General features: G+C 39.5%; 1 protein-coding gene and 1 long non-coding RNA gene across 12 annotated transcripts in view; one reads left to right on the forward strand and one right to left on the reverse strand.

Moving 5' to 3' along the window:
• SMYD3 (SET and MYND domain containing 3) overlaps positions 1 to 12497 on the forward strand; it is a 358877-nt gene that overhangs the window by 218475 nt on the left and 127905 nt on the right. The gene's annotated exons all lie outside the window — the stretch shown is intronic.
• On the reverse strand, positions 2263 to 10366 carry LOC123627548. 2 transcript variants are annotated; one of them, XR_006731334.1, is made up of 3 exons: positions 10109 to 10366; positions 8202 to 8351; positions 2263 to 2602 (listed from the first exon to the last, which is right to left on the reverse strand). It is a non-coding gene; the product is annotated as an uncharacterized LOC123627548 (long non-coding RNA). The 2 variants fall into 2 exon arrangements; XR_006731333.1 differs by lacking the exon at positions 2263 to 2602 and adding an exon at positions 5485 to 6552.

Here is a 12497-nt window from a genome sequence, read left to right on the forward strand (position 1 = left end):
GTGTTTTCTTAGAAGCCTGTGTATTATTTGGACATTCTGATACATACAGGAAATAAAATATCTAAAGTAATTGGTATAATCTAGGTCAAAGAGAAATGAAATTACATTTTGCTTGCTATTTTTTTTTGTACTGTAGAAGAAATTAGTTTTATGGTCCTCAGTTTAATTACTAAATTTTTCCAGTGTCAGGGATAAGTATCTAAGCTAGAAATTGGAAAAGAGAAAATAACTCCTGTTAGTGTTAGTTACATAATTTGAATATAAATTTGAGAGTATTTTTACTTTGTTTTAGATGACCAAATTCTGTGTGACTCCCTAGTCTGTCATATGAAAAGAGAAATTAATAGTAAGCTGCACTTAACAAAAATCTCATCTTCCCCAAAATTTGTACTTGGGGTGTTTTCTTCCTCATAATTTTTTATATTTTCTGAATCAAGATGTGTCTGTGGTCTTGAATTTGCCCATAAATTTAGCTCTGGTCATGTGACCCTAATGACATTCATAGCTTATTCCCACTTGGATAATTTATCAGTTTAACTGTTGGTTCCAAGCAATCCTGAATTGTTACTCAGGAAGGGACAGTATTAAAATAAAATTTGATGGTTAGTATTAGTTGAAACATTGGTTTTGCCCAACTCCTTTAAGCCATGAAATGTGCACCTCTCTTGCTACCTCCCATTTGTCTACATACATGTGTACCCACAAAATCACACAGACACACCATGTGCTTGGTACAACGTAACAAAAATCCTTCAACAACCTCTCGGTGTTCACAATTTCAGTTGTAAACTGCTTACAAAGACCCAATTTGTTGTCTTCATTCCCCTCACCTCCTGATTTTCATCATATCTGGCCTGGGAATTCCTTTTGCTTTTTTTAATTAACTCACCACGTATGTTGGACTGGACACTTAGAACCACACGTCTTTGTTTATACACTGTTGCTTCCTTCCTCAGTGGTGTTGGAGATTGTTCTTCTAGGTGGACTACCTTAGATTATTCTAGTAAAAAGCTGCCCAATCTGTCCTGGCTTTGAGACTCTCCTCTTTTGTCTAACCTCCTATGGATGGTGCCCTACTTTTGGTTTATCTGGCAGCTTTGTCTTAACTAATATCTTGTACTTTGAGGATCTTTGAATTCATATTTGGCTAAAATTATTTCTGTGAGTGTTGCACTGGGTCTACCTGGCTGGAGATGATCATGCGGCTCCTTCTTCAGGGTTTGTCCATGATCCTCTTAATTAGAGAAAGAAAGAAAAACTGTACACATAACTGTGAGTCTAACGAAGGCCTGTAGTGAACTTTTCTGATCTTTTGTTTTAAAGTGAAAAGAACATTCTTGTGGTTTATGGCTGTAATCTTTTGTGCAATTTGTGAAAGGTTATTCATTGGTGATGTTAATACATTTGGTGCTTTCTTTTGGATTAATACCGAGTTGTATTCTTACTGATACTATAGTCAACTTCTGTCTGACTTTGTCCAGTATTTACTGCTTTTACTTGAATATTTGTGTATTTTATCTTGATTGAATCCAGTATTTATAAGTGGAGTATTTAAGTGGTAATTAATTACTGGAATATTTAGGTGGATTAGGCAGTGCTTACTCCTCCCAGGGCTTTGTGAACCATTGAGTTAGGTGTAAGGGCAATCTCACAGGCTGACTTGTGTATTAGAAAATGATAATCTAAAATGTGATTTTTATGTCTTCTACCTGTTTTACTTGAAATGCTAATTTACTTACCAATTACAGGCAGAATCCTAGCCTGGCTGAACTAGCACAGTTCAGATGACATTTATTAAATACATACTATGAGCTTATTAGACTGCAAGTGAAAGATATACTGAAGCTACCTCCCCCCAAAAAAGGATATGTTATTGTCAGAATACCTGTGGCCTGTCTTTATGTACACTCAAAATTTCTGCCCCAAACCACCTGATTTATATGAGACTGTTTATACTGGCATCAACATTAACTGATCTGTGCACATTTCTCTGAAGGTAAAATAGACATCATGTATTATCTCCATTTTACATGGAGTTCTGATTTTTACTGTAGTGTGAACACTTACGTATCTATCCAGAACATGGTATTTTTGTGTGTGTGTAGACATGGGATTTGTTTAAGCTTTTCCTATGAATTGAACCATGAGTCATTATCATTTGCCCTAAGAACTAAACTTAAGTAATGAACTTTTTTTGCCCAGTGAACTCCCCGTAATTTAGAAAAATACACAGTGACGCACTCAGTTCAAGTTGGTCTGTGTTTATTTATGGGACTATTGAATTAGAAGAAAGTTGGAACATATATAATTTCATGGAATGATTTCTTTCCATTTTTTTAAATAGAAGTCTTGGGCTAAACAGGCTGCAGAAGACCATTATTGAGATTTGGGAGAAAAACAAAACACACCAAGAAAGTCTGCCCTTGCTTACCGGGAACCACCTGAGGACATGGCAGCAGTTGTCTTGAATCTCCCTAAATGTGAATATTCTAACAGGTTTTCCTTTACTCGGAGATCCTCAAAATTGTGGGCATGAATCATTATTCAGTCCACTTTCTGTGTTCAGGATTTCGCCTCTGGCAGAGCTGTAACTCCCAGGTTTCTGAGAAAGAGAAACACACACGGTAATAGCTTTGGGAAGCTGCCAGGGAAAAACGAGCTCCTCACACAATTACTTTATATCATCCTTTACTGCACATATGATACATTATTCATCATCTTCTAAGCATGTTCATTATAAATGCTATTTAATCACATTTTAAAGGTAAACAGCATTTATCAAATTATCATCCGGTATCTTGCTCCAAGTCAGCACTGATTCTTTACCACCGTCCCGTGCCCTGCAGGGGAACATGTGTGTTTATTTTTTGTCCCGTTATCTGTTCAAGGGCTGAGAGCCATACCCATGTCCCATTGGGTTATTTCCTGTGTTTCAGGCCATCCCTTACATTAAAATAATCGTCTAGTTTTTGGTAGTGTTGGTTCCTTCCCAAGATATATTTTAAATATGGGCAATACTTAGTTTTGCTTTTCTGGATCTTTCTGAATATCTGTGGGTGGTGTTCAAACATTTCATATTTAGAATATATGAGTGTCTTAATTAATTTGCTTTTAGTGCTTTATATAGTGACATGTGCTCGATGAATATTTGTTTGAATGGCAGGAATGCATGGTAAGACTTTGGTGGAATAAATGATTTTGTGTGGATTATCACAAATTCTTAATTTCTTCCTTTGTCTATTTTTGACATTAAAGGTAGTAGATGAGGCAGTGTTAATCCATGGGGTAGACAGAATGGATTGTGTGTGTGTGTGCGTGCCCACAGGGGTACATGCGTATACTTGTGTGCATGTTTTGGCATGTGTTTGTGTGTAGATGAGGATGAGGATAAAGAAGTAGTGAGAATGGCTGAAAAAAGAGAAAAAATTTCCTTGCGTGTTCTGGAAATTGTGTTAGGCCATTCGTTCCATTTGATTTTTCATTTATCCCCAAGAATACATTTATTAAGCATCTTCTAAGAGCAGGCACTATTCAGAGCTCCTGGAGATAGTCTCAACGAAATTAGTAAAAAAAAAAAAAAAAAAATGGAGATAACTCCATTAAAATAGATAGCAAGGAAATGTGTGGTCAAGGCTTTTATAAAGGTAAATATAGGATGCCTGGGGGTGGGGGGAAGACAAACAGGGCATTCATACTGGACTGGAATTCAAGGAGGGTTTCAAGAAGTGTGTCTTGGTCTTAGCCTTGAAGATTAAGATGGAAGTAACTTGCCAAAAAGGGGGGAAAGGGGTCCTATGCAAAAGAAATAGTGTAAGTGGATGCTTCATGAGTACAGCTTTGATTTCTTCTTGGAGGAAGGGAAGAAGCGTTGGGAACTGAAGCCATCACACTGCATGCCTACATTAGAGCTGCTTCATCAGTAATGTTAAATCCTTACATAATCGAACAGTACCCACAAAGAGCGAACTTTCGCCCTTGAATGAATGTCTTATGGTTTGGAGTGTGAACCAGTTGAAGCTGCCATTGCTTAATTTGTAGTCAGGAATTCATAGACATTCTGAGTATACTGTTCCTGAATTATAATTATATTCTGATAAATTCCTTCTGGATTTCACCTCCAGTTTTTTCTTGTCATACTAATTTGTTTCTGACCATAGTTTTTCCCCATTTCACAATATTTAGTGTATATGTGTGAATCCCAAAGAGCATGTTATAAATATTATTAGCACTGGAGAGTGTCAGAAATTCAAAGGATGATCTACCTGAGGATAGAATTTAGAGGAAAAGAGTTGGCTGCCTGTTTTCTTTCTAGCTATGCATTCCAGAACAGATGACTTGCCTTGGAGCTTTCTGTAGTTGGAAGATTATAGGTATTCTTAGAATGTTCTAGAATAAGACCTAGAACCAGTTCCTTAATCTTTCTGAATCCTGAGTTTCCTCAACCATGGAATAAACACTATAAAACCAACTTTGTGGTTGGAGGGTGTTAGAGAAAGTGTTTGAAAGTACCTCATAAGGGGTCAAGAAGTACAGTAGTAGCTATTCTTACTAGTAGTTTCATCTAGGAATACAAATTGTGATTAGAGCATGTGCATTTAGCCTTAACCTTTTTTCTAATAAAGATTCCATACCATCTAGATTGAGCTAGGGATAATTCTATGTAAATCCATTGAAAAAGAGGTAACCCCTCTAATTCTCTTCTAGAACAAGAAGTTATGATTTTTTTGATATACCCAGTGTATTTGACCATTCTGGCTATGAACATTTTGCTTTCTCTGCCTTTAACATTACTTACGCATAGGGTGTAAGTGTTGTGGAATTACCTGCTGGACAGATTTCAGGCACCTTAGGGGTAGGTACTTCTGGTTCCCCCAGGGTGCTCACTCCATACTGTATGTCAACCTTCCAGGGAAGATTTTTATATTTAGGAAATAGTTTCCACTGATTCTGTCTTAGAAGGCTGAATAGTGGTAGTGGTCTCATGAAGAAGATTGTTGGTGGGACCATGGGCTAACTGGTTCAGCTTAAGATATAGTTCTTCTTTTTTTGAGTTTTTTGTGGTTTTACTAACTCTTTGTATTCTCTCTGACATAAAAATCATAAGCCATAAATAGCAGATACATTTCATTGTGAAGTGAAACACTGAACTGGGAGTTTTTTACTGTGATACTTGCAGCTCATATCGCAGAGAAAGGATAATTTCCCTAGTGCTGGGGTCAGCCGCTGTCGCCCAAGGCCTGAATCTGGGCTGCTGTCTGTCTTTGTGATCAGGTTTTATTGGAACACAGCCGCACTCGCTCGTTTGCATATTATTTGTGGCTCCTTTCCCCCTGTGGTGGCAGAACTCAGTAGTTGCGACAGGGACCTTAAGGTACACAAAGCCAAAATATTTGGCCCTTTACAGAAAAGTTTGCCAACTGTTGCTCTCGTGAATATTGAGCTACTGCAACTACAAATCAATACAAAAAGACCAACAATCCAATATTAAAATGGGCAAGAGATAGATTTGTTTGTATCTCAGCAAAACAAAACAGCAGTAGACAGATTTCTCCCCAAATGCTTTCTCTCCCCAAATGAGCAATTTACAGAGGAGAGGGCAGGATTTAGGGGACAAACAAGCGATGGTGTGACACGCAGAGAGACCAGCAAGAGCAGGAGGCCCTGGCCAACCCTTGGAGTGAAGGCAGACACAGAGACAAGACGGCATCACTGGTGCTCAGTCAGAGCTGGAGCATGGAAGGGTGGGTCATCCAAAGGAGGCTGTCATCGTAGAAGGATGTTGCCACTGTCACTGAAAGACATAAGTCATTGAAACAAGAGAGAAATGGAAAAGAAATACCTTGACCTCGGTCTTTCAACAATACCAAAATGCCACTTTTTACCAACCGTATTGGCAAAGAGCGAAATGTTAGCGCTCCGTGTTGGCAAGGGTATAGGGAAATTGGGTGTACGATATCTGTCTCTCTATATAGATAGAGGTATATATCACACACACATACATATAAAGAGCTAGGAAGGCAGTATCTCTCAAAACTGTAAATGCACATGACTTTTGACTCAGTAATTAGATTTATAGGAATTTATCCTATAGATATTTCAGCAGATACATGAAGTAATCTATGGGTGAGGCTATTTACTACAATTTTATTTGTAATAGGGAAAGAGTGGAGATGAACTAAACGTCCGTCATTGGGAGTGTGGTTCTATAAATTGGGCTACATCCACTCAAGGGGATCCTGTGAAGCCACAGAACAGAATGAGGAGACTCTCTATGTCCGCATATAAAATTAACACTAAGTTATATCATTAAGAATGCAGAGAAAATAAAAATACGGTATGGAGTACATGGCTATTTATGTACAAAAGGGAGGAAAGGAATATATCAACATTTTCTTGCACATGCATAAAATAAAGTCCCAAGAGATAAAACTGGGTGCCTCTGGAGCTGGAGACTGATGGGGTGGAGGGGTGGTGGTCATCTTTTTGTGCCTTCTGAATTTTGATTGAAGGAAAAGTTAGAACAATCTTCTGGCCCAGTTAGACAGCTTTCGTCTGAAAATTTATTTGAGAGAAATCTCAACATTCCAGTCCCCAACTTGTGGCCTTTTGTAATTTCTCAAACAAGATCTGATGAAGCTAGTGGGCAGATCCAGTGTAAAATGATAACTCTAATGGCTTCAGTGACAAAGGCCTGTCTCCTCTTCAGCCCAGTTTTAACTTCGGCCTGTTGGTGTTGCTGCTGCTTAATCTTGGCTTTCCTCGACGTACTTGAAATCAGTCAACACTATGTATTTTTTTCTTTAATGTTCTATCATTTGCACTTTCAGCTAACTCAGGCTGCTCCCATCTATTGGTCTGATTTATGGAAACTTTTGTGGCTGTGTCATCCCGCCTTTTTACCTAAGATATATATATATACACATACATACATACATACATACACACACATATATATATATATATGTGCTTTAGTTTACAGCAACATCTTTTAAATATTTATTTTGATGTGGAGCAAATTGTGGATTATCAACAAGTAAACATTTGGACAATCACAGGATCAAAATATAGGAACAAATCTGGATTTCTCAAATCTGTCTCTTTTTATTTTTTATTTTTTTTTTTCTGGGCAAGATTTGCCTGAAGTGGAAAGAACTGAATATGGATGAGCGCATGTTGCAGCCTGATTTTCAGCTGTAATTGCAGCACGAAAACAGGCGAAGACAGTAGACTGGGAATACAGGCAATCACAGATGGGATTCTTACACCTGCCAGATACCATGTGTAGCACCCGAGCATCCACAGAGAAATTGAAATGCTGCTGTCCTGTGACAAGAGGTTCCAATTACTGTGATGTGGACACATCTGTCTGCCGGTAGCTCACCTCGTGAATCTACAGGCCTGTCCTGCTGGGGGAGTCGGTCACAAGGCTCAGTGAGTGGCAGAGGAGTCACCCTGGGAGCTGTGCTGAGGGGCTGTGACCTTCCTTCCTTTCCATTTACTCCAGCTCGTGAACGGCAGCGTCCAGGGGAGCATGCCTAGCTGGGAGGCTTTGCATAGTAAATGCCGTTCTGAAAGCGTGTGTTCCTCAAACACATGGCCGGGGAGTGGGGGTTTAACATAGCAAATTGCCAGGTTTTGATTGCTGAAATACAGACACGTTTACCATAGTGATTTTGGCATGAAGAAGATGTGGACAGTGTGTGGACCCTTTCAGGCCTTAACTTAGTTTAATTAGGTGATCCTGTTTAAACTATTCAATTCTATGTCCTGGGACAGTGACCTGGAAGGGCAGGGTAGGTGTGGAGTGGGGAGGTGTTGGCTCTGCCAAAGCCTTTGCTCCTAATTTTATTTTTGAGGCCAGAACACTGTGATGCTTCATACTCTGTGCATGTGTTGTTTGTGTGTGTGTATGTGTTTTCCCTCACTCATGGAGTAATCAAGAGCTTCATACAGGCTAATTTATGCAGCAGGGGTCAGGCAGCGGGGGACAGAGATCTCTGGGAAAGAAGGGGTTACTTTGCAGCATCAGCAGAGCACTAAGCGTTGCTGCAGTCCTTCGGAAGGCCAAGGTCATGCACCAGCCAAGAGTTCCCCATGCAGTTTGACAGTCTGGGTGGAGCCAGCATCCTGCTTAGGTGCACCCCTGTCTTGCTTCACCTCTACCCACCTCGCTACATCCCCAGCCCTCCAGCCACGCTTACCTCCTTCTTGTCGGTAGGTTTGTTGCACTGATGGTCTGTTCTTCACTGTTCTCTGAATTTTCATATATGAGACTTTTCCTTTCTTAACTAATTGTGGACTCTTGACCACGTGAGACCAGGTTTTATCCTGTTTGCTGTCTTTTCCGTTGTCTGTAAGAGAATATACTAATTAATTTTTCGCCTTGATTTGTCTCTTCTGACTGTGGCTGTTAGCCAGCTGCATCACAGTCCCCTGCAACCCGTTCCACCATTCACATTTTTGATGAAGAAATTAGGTAGTATCTGAATTGCGCAGTTTTGCCGTAGGAATGTGGATGGGTGCTGTTCAGTGTGAAATAATACACATTTTCCCCAAAGTTCAGATTCATAGGGGGGGAAAAAAAAGCTAAATGTACCAAGAAGTGTTTGTATTATGCTCAGCCCCTTTTCATGCAACTGCATTTTCATTTGAATCACAAAAATCTATGGAAACACATTCTACCTACGTATAACTTCTTAGAGGAAAGAAGTGAATATTTAATGATCCTCTATTACTGCCAGGAACTGACTGTGCTAGGCAATTTTTCATATGCTTAATAATTTTTATTTATGACTCCATTCCATATATTTAATCCTTGCAGTTATTTGAAATATGTATTGTTTTTAATTTCTTTTAATGAAACCTTTTATTTTGGGACAATTATAGATTGACTTGCAGTTACAACAAATAATAAGGAGAAATCTCTGTATCCTTTATCTGGTTTCCTCCAGTGGTAACATCTTGCAAAACTGTGATACAGTATTGCAACCAGAACATTCACATTGATACAGTCAAGCAACAGAGCATTTTCCTCACCACAAGAATCCCTCATGTTGTGGTTTTATAGCTACACACACTTTCCTTACTCCCCAACCTCTATTTACCATCCTAACTACTAATCTGTACTCCATTTCTACAATTTCGTCAAATCAAGAATGTTGTATAGACAGAAAACGCAGTGTATAACCTTGTGGGATGGCTTGCTTTTTTTTTTTTTTTTTTGTTAGATGAGGTTTCGCCATGTTAGTTTTTTCCCTTTTTATTGCTAAATAGTATTCCATGGCATGAATGGCCCACAGTTTAACCTTTCACCCATTGAGGGACATCTGGGTTGCTTCTAGTTTTGGGCTATTACAAATAAAATTGCTGTCAACATTCGTGTACAAGTTTTGTGGGAACCGAAGTTCTCATTTCTCTGAGGCACATGCTCAGCAGTGCACTTGTTGGATTGTCTGGTAGTTGAATATTCAACACGTTTAGCATGCAGCTTGCAGTCATTCCTTAGCGGCCGTCCCCAACCCTTTTTGCACCAGGGACTGTTTCCTTGGAAGACAATTTTTCCATGAACGAGGTAGTGGGGGAAGGCTTTGGGATGATTCAAGCGCGTTACATTTATTGTGAACTTTATTTCTATTATTATTAAATTTTAACATACATATCAAAATAATTATACAGCTCACCATAGGTTGGGGACCCCTGCATTACAGTGTACATTATTATCTTTGTTTATTATAAACGTTTGAGGAAACCGAAGCCCAGAGTAGTTAACTTGCCCAAGATTACACAGATAATAAGTAGTTGAGCTAAGACTCGAGTCCAGGTCTGCGTGACCCTCCAGATCTGCATCTTTTCCAATCAGGGACTCTGCTGCAGCATGTAGCCTTTCACACGTGAGAGTGTGGAATGGACAACAGAGGGCTCTGTTTTCACCTGACCTTGAAACAGTAAAAGTGAAGGGGCGATTTCGTGGTCATATTATTGCATATATTTTTTTCTCAAAAGAGGAGAAAGCAAATATCAGTACAGAAGACGTTAGAGTCCATAGTGGATGTAATCAATTAGGATTCCCAGCATTTTAAAACAAAGGCAGTGAGCTTTATGATCTCACCTTTGCTGAGAGATTGCCCAGCTGGAACTGATCGCCCAGGGAATGAAGGGCAGGGCCAGGACTCGGTACAAGCTCTGCATCTCTGTTCTGTCTGGTCGCCATCTCTCCTTCAGCTTGGACAGCGTGCAGTGTTGGGGCAGGCAGCTGGTGGCTGGCAGTCCTCAGAAAGACAGACACCATCCGTTGTTGGTGCGTGAATGGCAAAGATGTGGGTAGAGGAGGGGGGAGAGTAGGAGGTTCCCAGGTGTTGCATGTTCTGATCATGGCAGGTACTGAAATGCTGATGGTGAATTACCACCCCTTCCTGTAATCTAAAGGGTTATTTCTGGGTGACATCTTGACAGGAAGGTGTTCTGTGGGGAAACAGTGCTGAGTGTGCCTGACCAACGGTTAATTATTAATACTTCATACGCTTGAAAGCAGAGTGATGGTTCCCTGGATGTTTGTTATGGAGCCATTGTTTTTTTTTTTTTCTCTCATAAAAAGGAGAGGGTTTTATTAAAGAGTTTGACAAAATAACAGCTACAAAGTTGCACATTGCTGCAAGAGTGAAAGGATCTTTCACCCTAACTTTAGAGTCTCTGTAAATTATACTGTTACAGAAAATGTCCCTTCTGTTTCAGAGATTTTAAGTAAAGGCAGAGTGGTTATCACTTTGTTTTCTGCAGCCTAAATATTGTTTCTGAACTACAGTGGCTGACTTCAGTTTAGTCGCTGCAGACTACAGTAAAGCTAGAATGAAAACGACTTTATTTCATCTTCATAGCAGTAAGACCTTTTGAAATCAGCTTCTGTAACTTAACATCTTTTTAGCCTGTTCATTTCCAGGGATCACTATTATTTTTATTGTAATAATGGATTTTCCAGTGACTACTTTGTACAGTTTCTGATCTCAGTATTTAGTATTTCATTAATACATGAATAAGATTCTAGAAGTGGGTCTGACTAAGCCTTTACTACATTTATTCTTGGCAAATAATTTGCTACCAAGATTATGTATGACGTATTTTAATGACTATTATGTCAGTGACCCTTTCTTTGTGACTTCCTGTGAGGACCCTATGTGATAGTCACAAAACATTGGTAGATGCATATATAAAAAAGGTCTAGTCCACACCCCTTATTTTATGTATAAGGAAGTTCCTTAGCTGGAGGTGGTCCCATATTTAGTTTGGGAATAAGAAGCTTATAATGGCTAAATGAGTGTCAAACAGCGTTCTGAGAAAGCAGCTCCATTCTGTGCCTACAAACACAGGCAAGCTCATATACACCCCACTAAAAACATACACGTTCCCTAGTTTTGCTTTCTTCACATCGAATGACTTTCATTTTGGTGTTTATGTAACATTGTTTGACATAAGGGTTCCACTGCAAAAAAATTTGAAAACCGTGGTCAGGAGGCGTAATAAGGCTTCTTAGGGCTCTGACATCAGTGATGCGTAGTAAATAACAATTTGTATACAGGTGTATATTTATGGTCTTCCGTGTGACAAATCTGGCAACAGTGGAATTGATAGTGATAATGAATTTCAATTTTGTTGTCATTTGATTAGACGTTTATTTAACAAAAGACCTACCAATCTTAGGCTGTATTCATTCAGCAGTGCTCGCTCGTAGTTGCTGCTGGTGTTTGTATTTCCAAATATCATTGTCCTTCAAGACCTAGGAGAGGAAATCCTGGTTATGTAACAATTTGGGGTACTCCTTAGGAGTTAAACTTTCCAAGAGGTCCCAGACAGAATGTCAAAGTAATACAGCACTTCTAAAGTGAGGTGCTAGTATCTTATGCTCAGTATCACATTGAGATATGCAGTTTCACTTTTCTATTTTTCCATTTTCCATTTGGATGGGTTTTGATTTTCTGAAAAATGAATAAAAAATATGCAAACAAAAAACTTGATCTGTGACATTTTTGCCTGCATTGCTGTGAAGACAATAGAATTGTAAAACTGAGATGGCTGTTTATCAATGGAGTGATCATTACGTCAGGGAGTGTGGAGGTTGATCAATAATGATGGATAAATGAATATCCTGCCCCCTGGGAAGCATCTCCTGGACCTCTTTCATTCCTCAAATCCACGTGACAGATCCTTACGCTGGGTAGGCTGCTTGGCTGGGCAGGTATTTTTGTGGTCGCAGGAATCCAGTCCATGGATTTTGGTCTTTCTGTGGGGCCAGTTAATAGTCCCCCCTTACCTGACGAGAGGCCACCCTGTGGCATGGGCCCTGTGGGATCATGTGGGTGAATATACCTTCTCCACCACAGGAAGATTAAGCATTTCTGATCACGGTGGAGTTGTATTTTGTACTGAAACAGAAAGAGGTAGTACAATTCTGTTCCCATGTCACGAGGCTTCAAAGCTCCTCTGTCTTCCCTGATCTCTGCTGG

Source organism: Lemur catta, chromosome 25 (assembly GCF_020740605.2).
Source record: "Lemur catta isolate mLemCat1 chromosome 25, mLemCat1.pri, whole genome shotgun sequence".
Lineage (NCBI taxonomy): Eukaryota > Metazoa > Chordata > Mammalia > Primates > Lemuridae > Lemur > Lemur catta.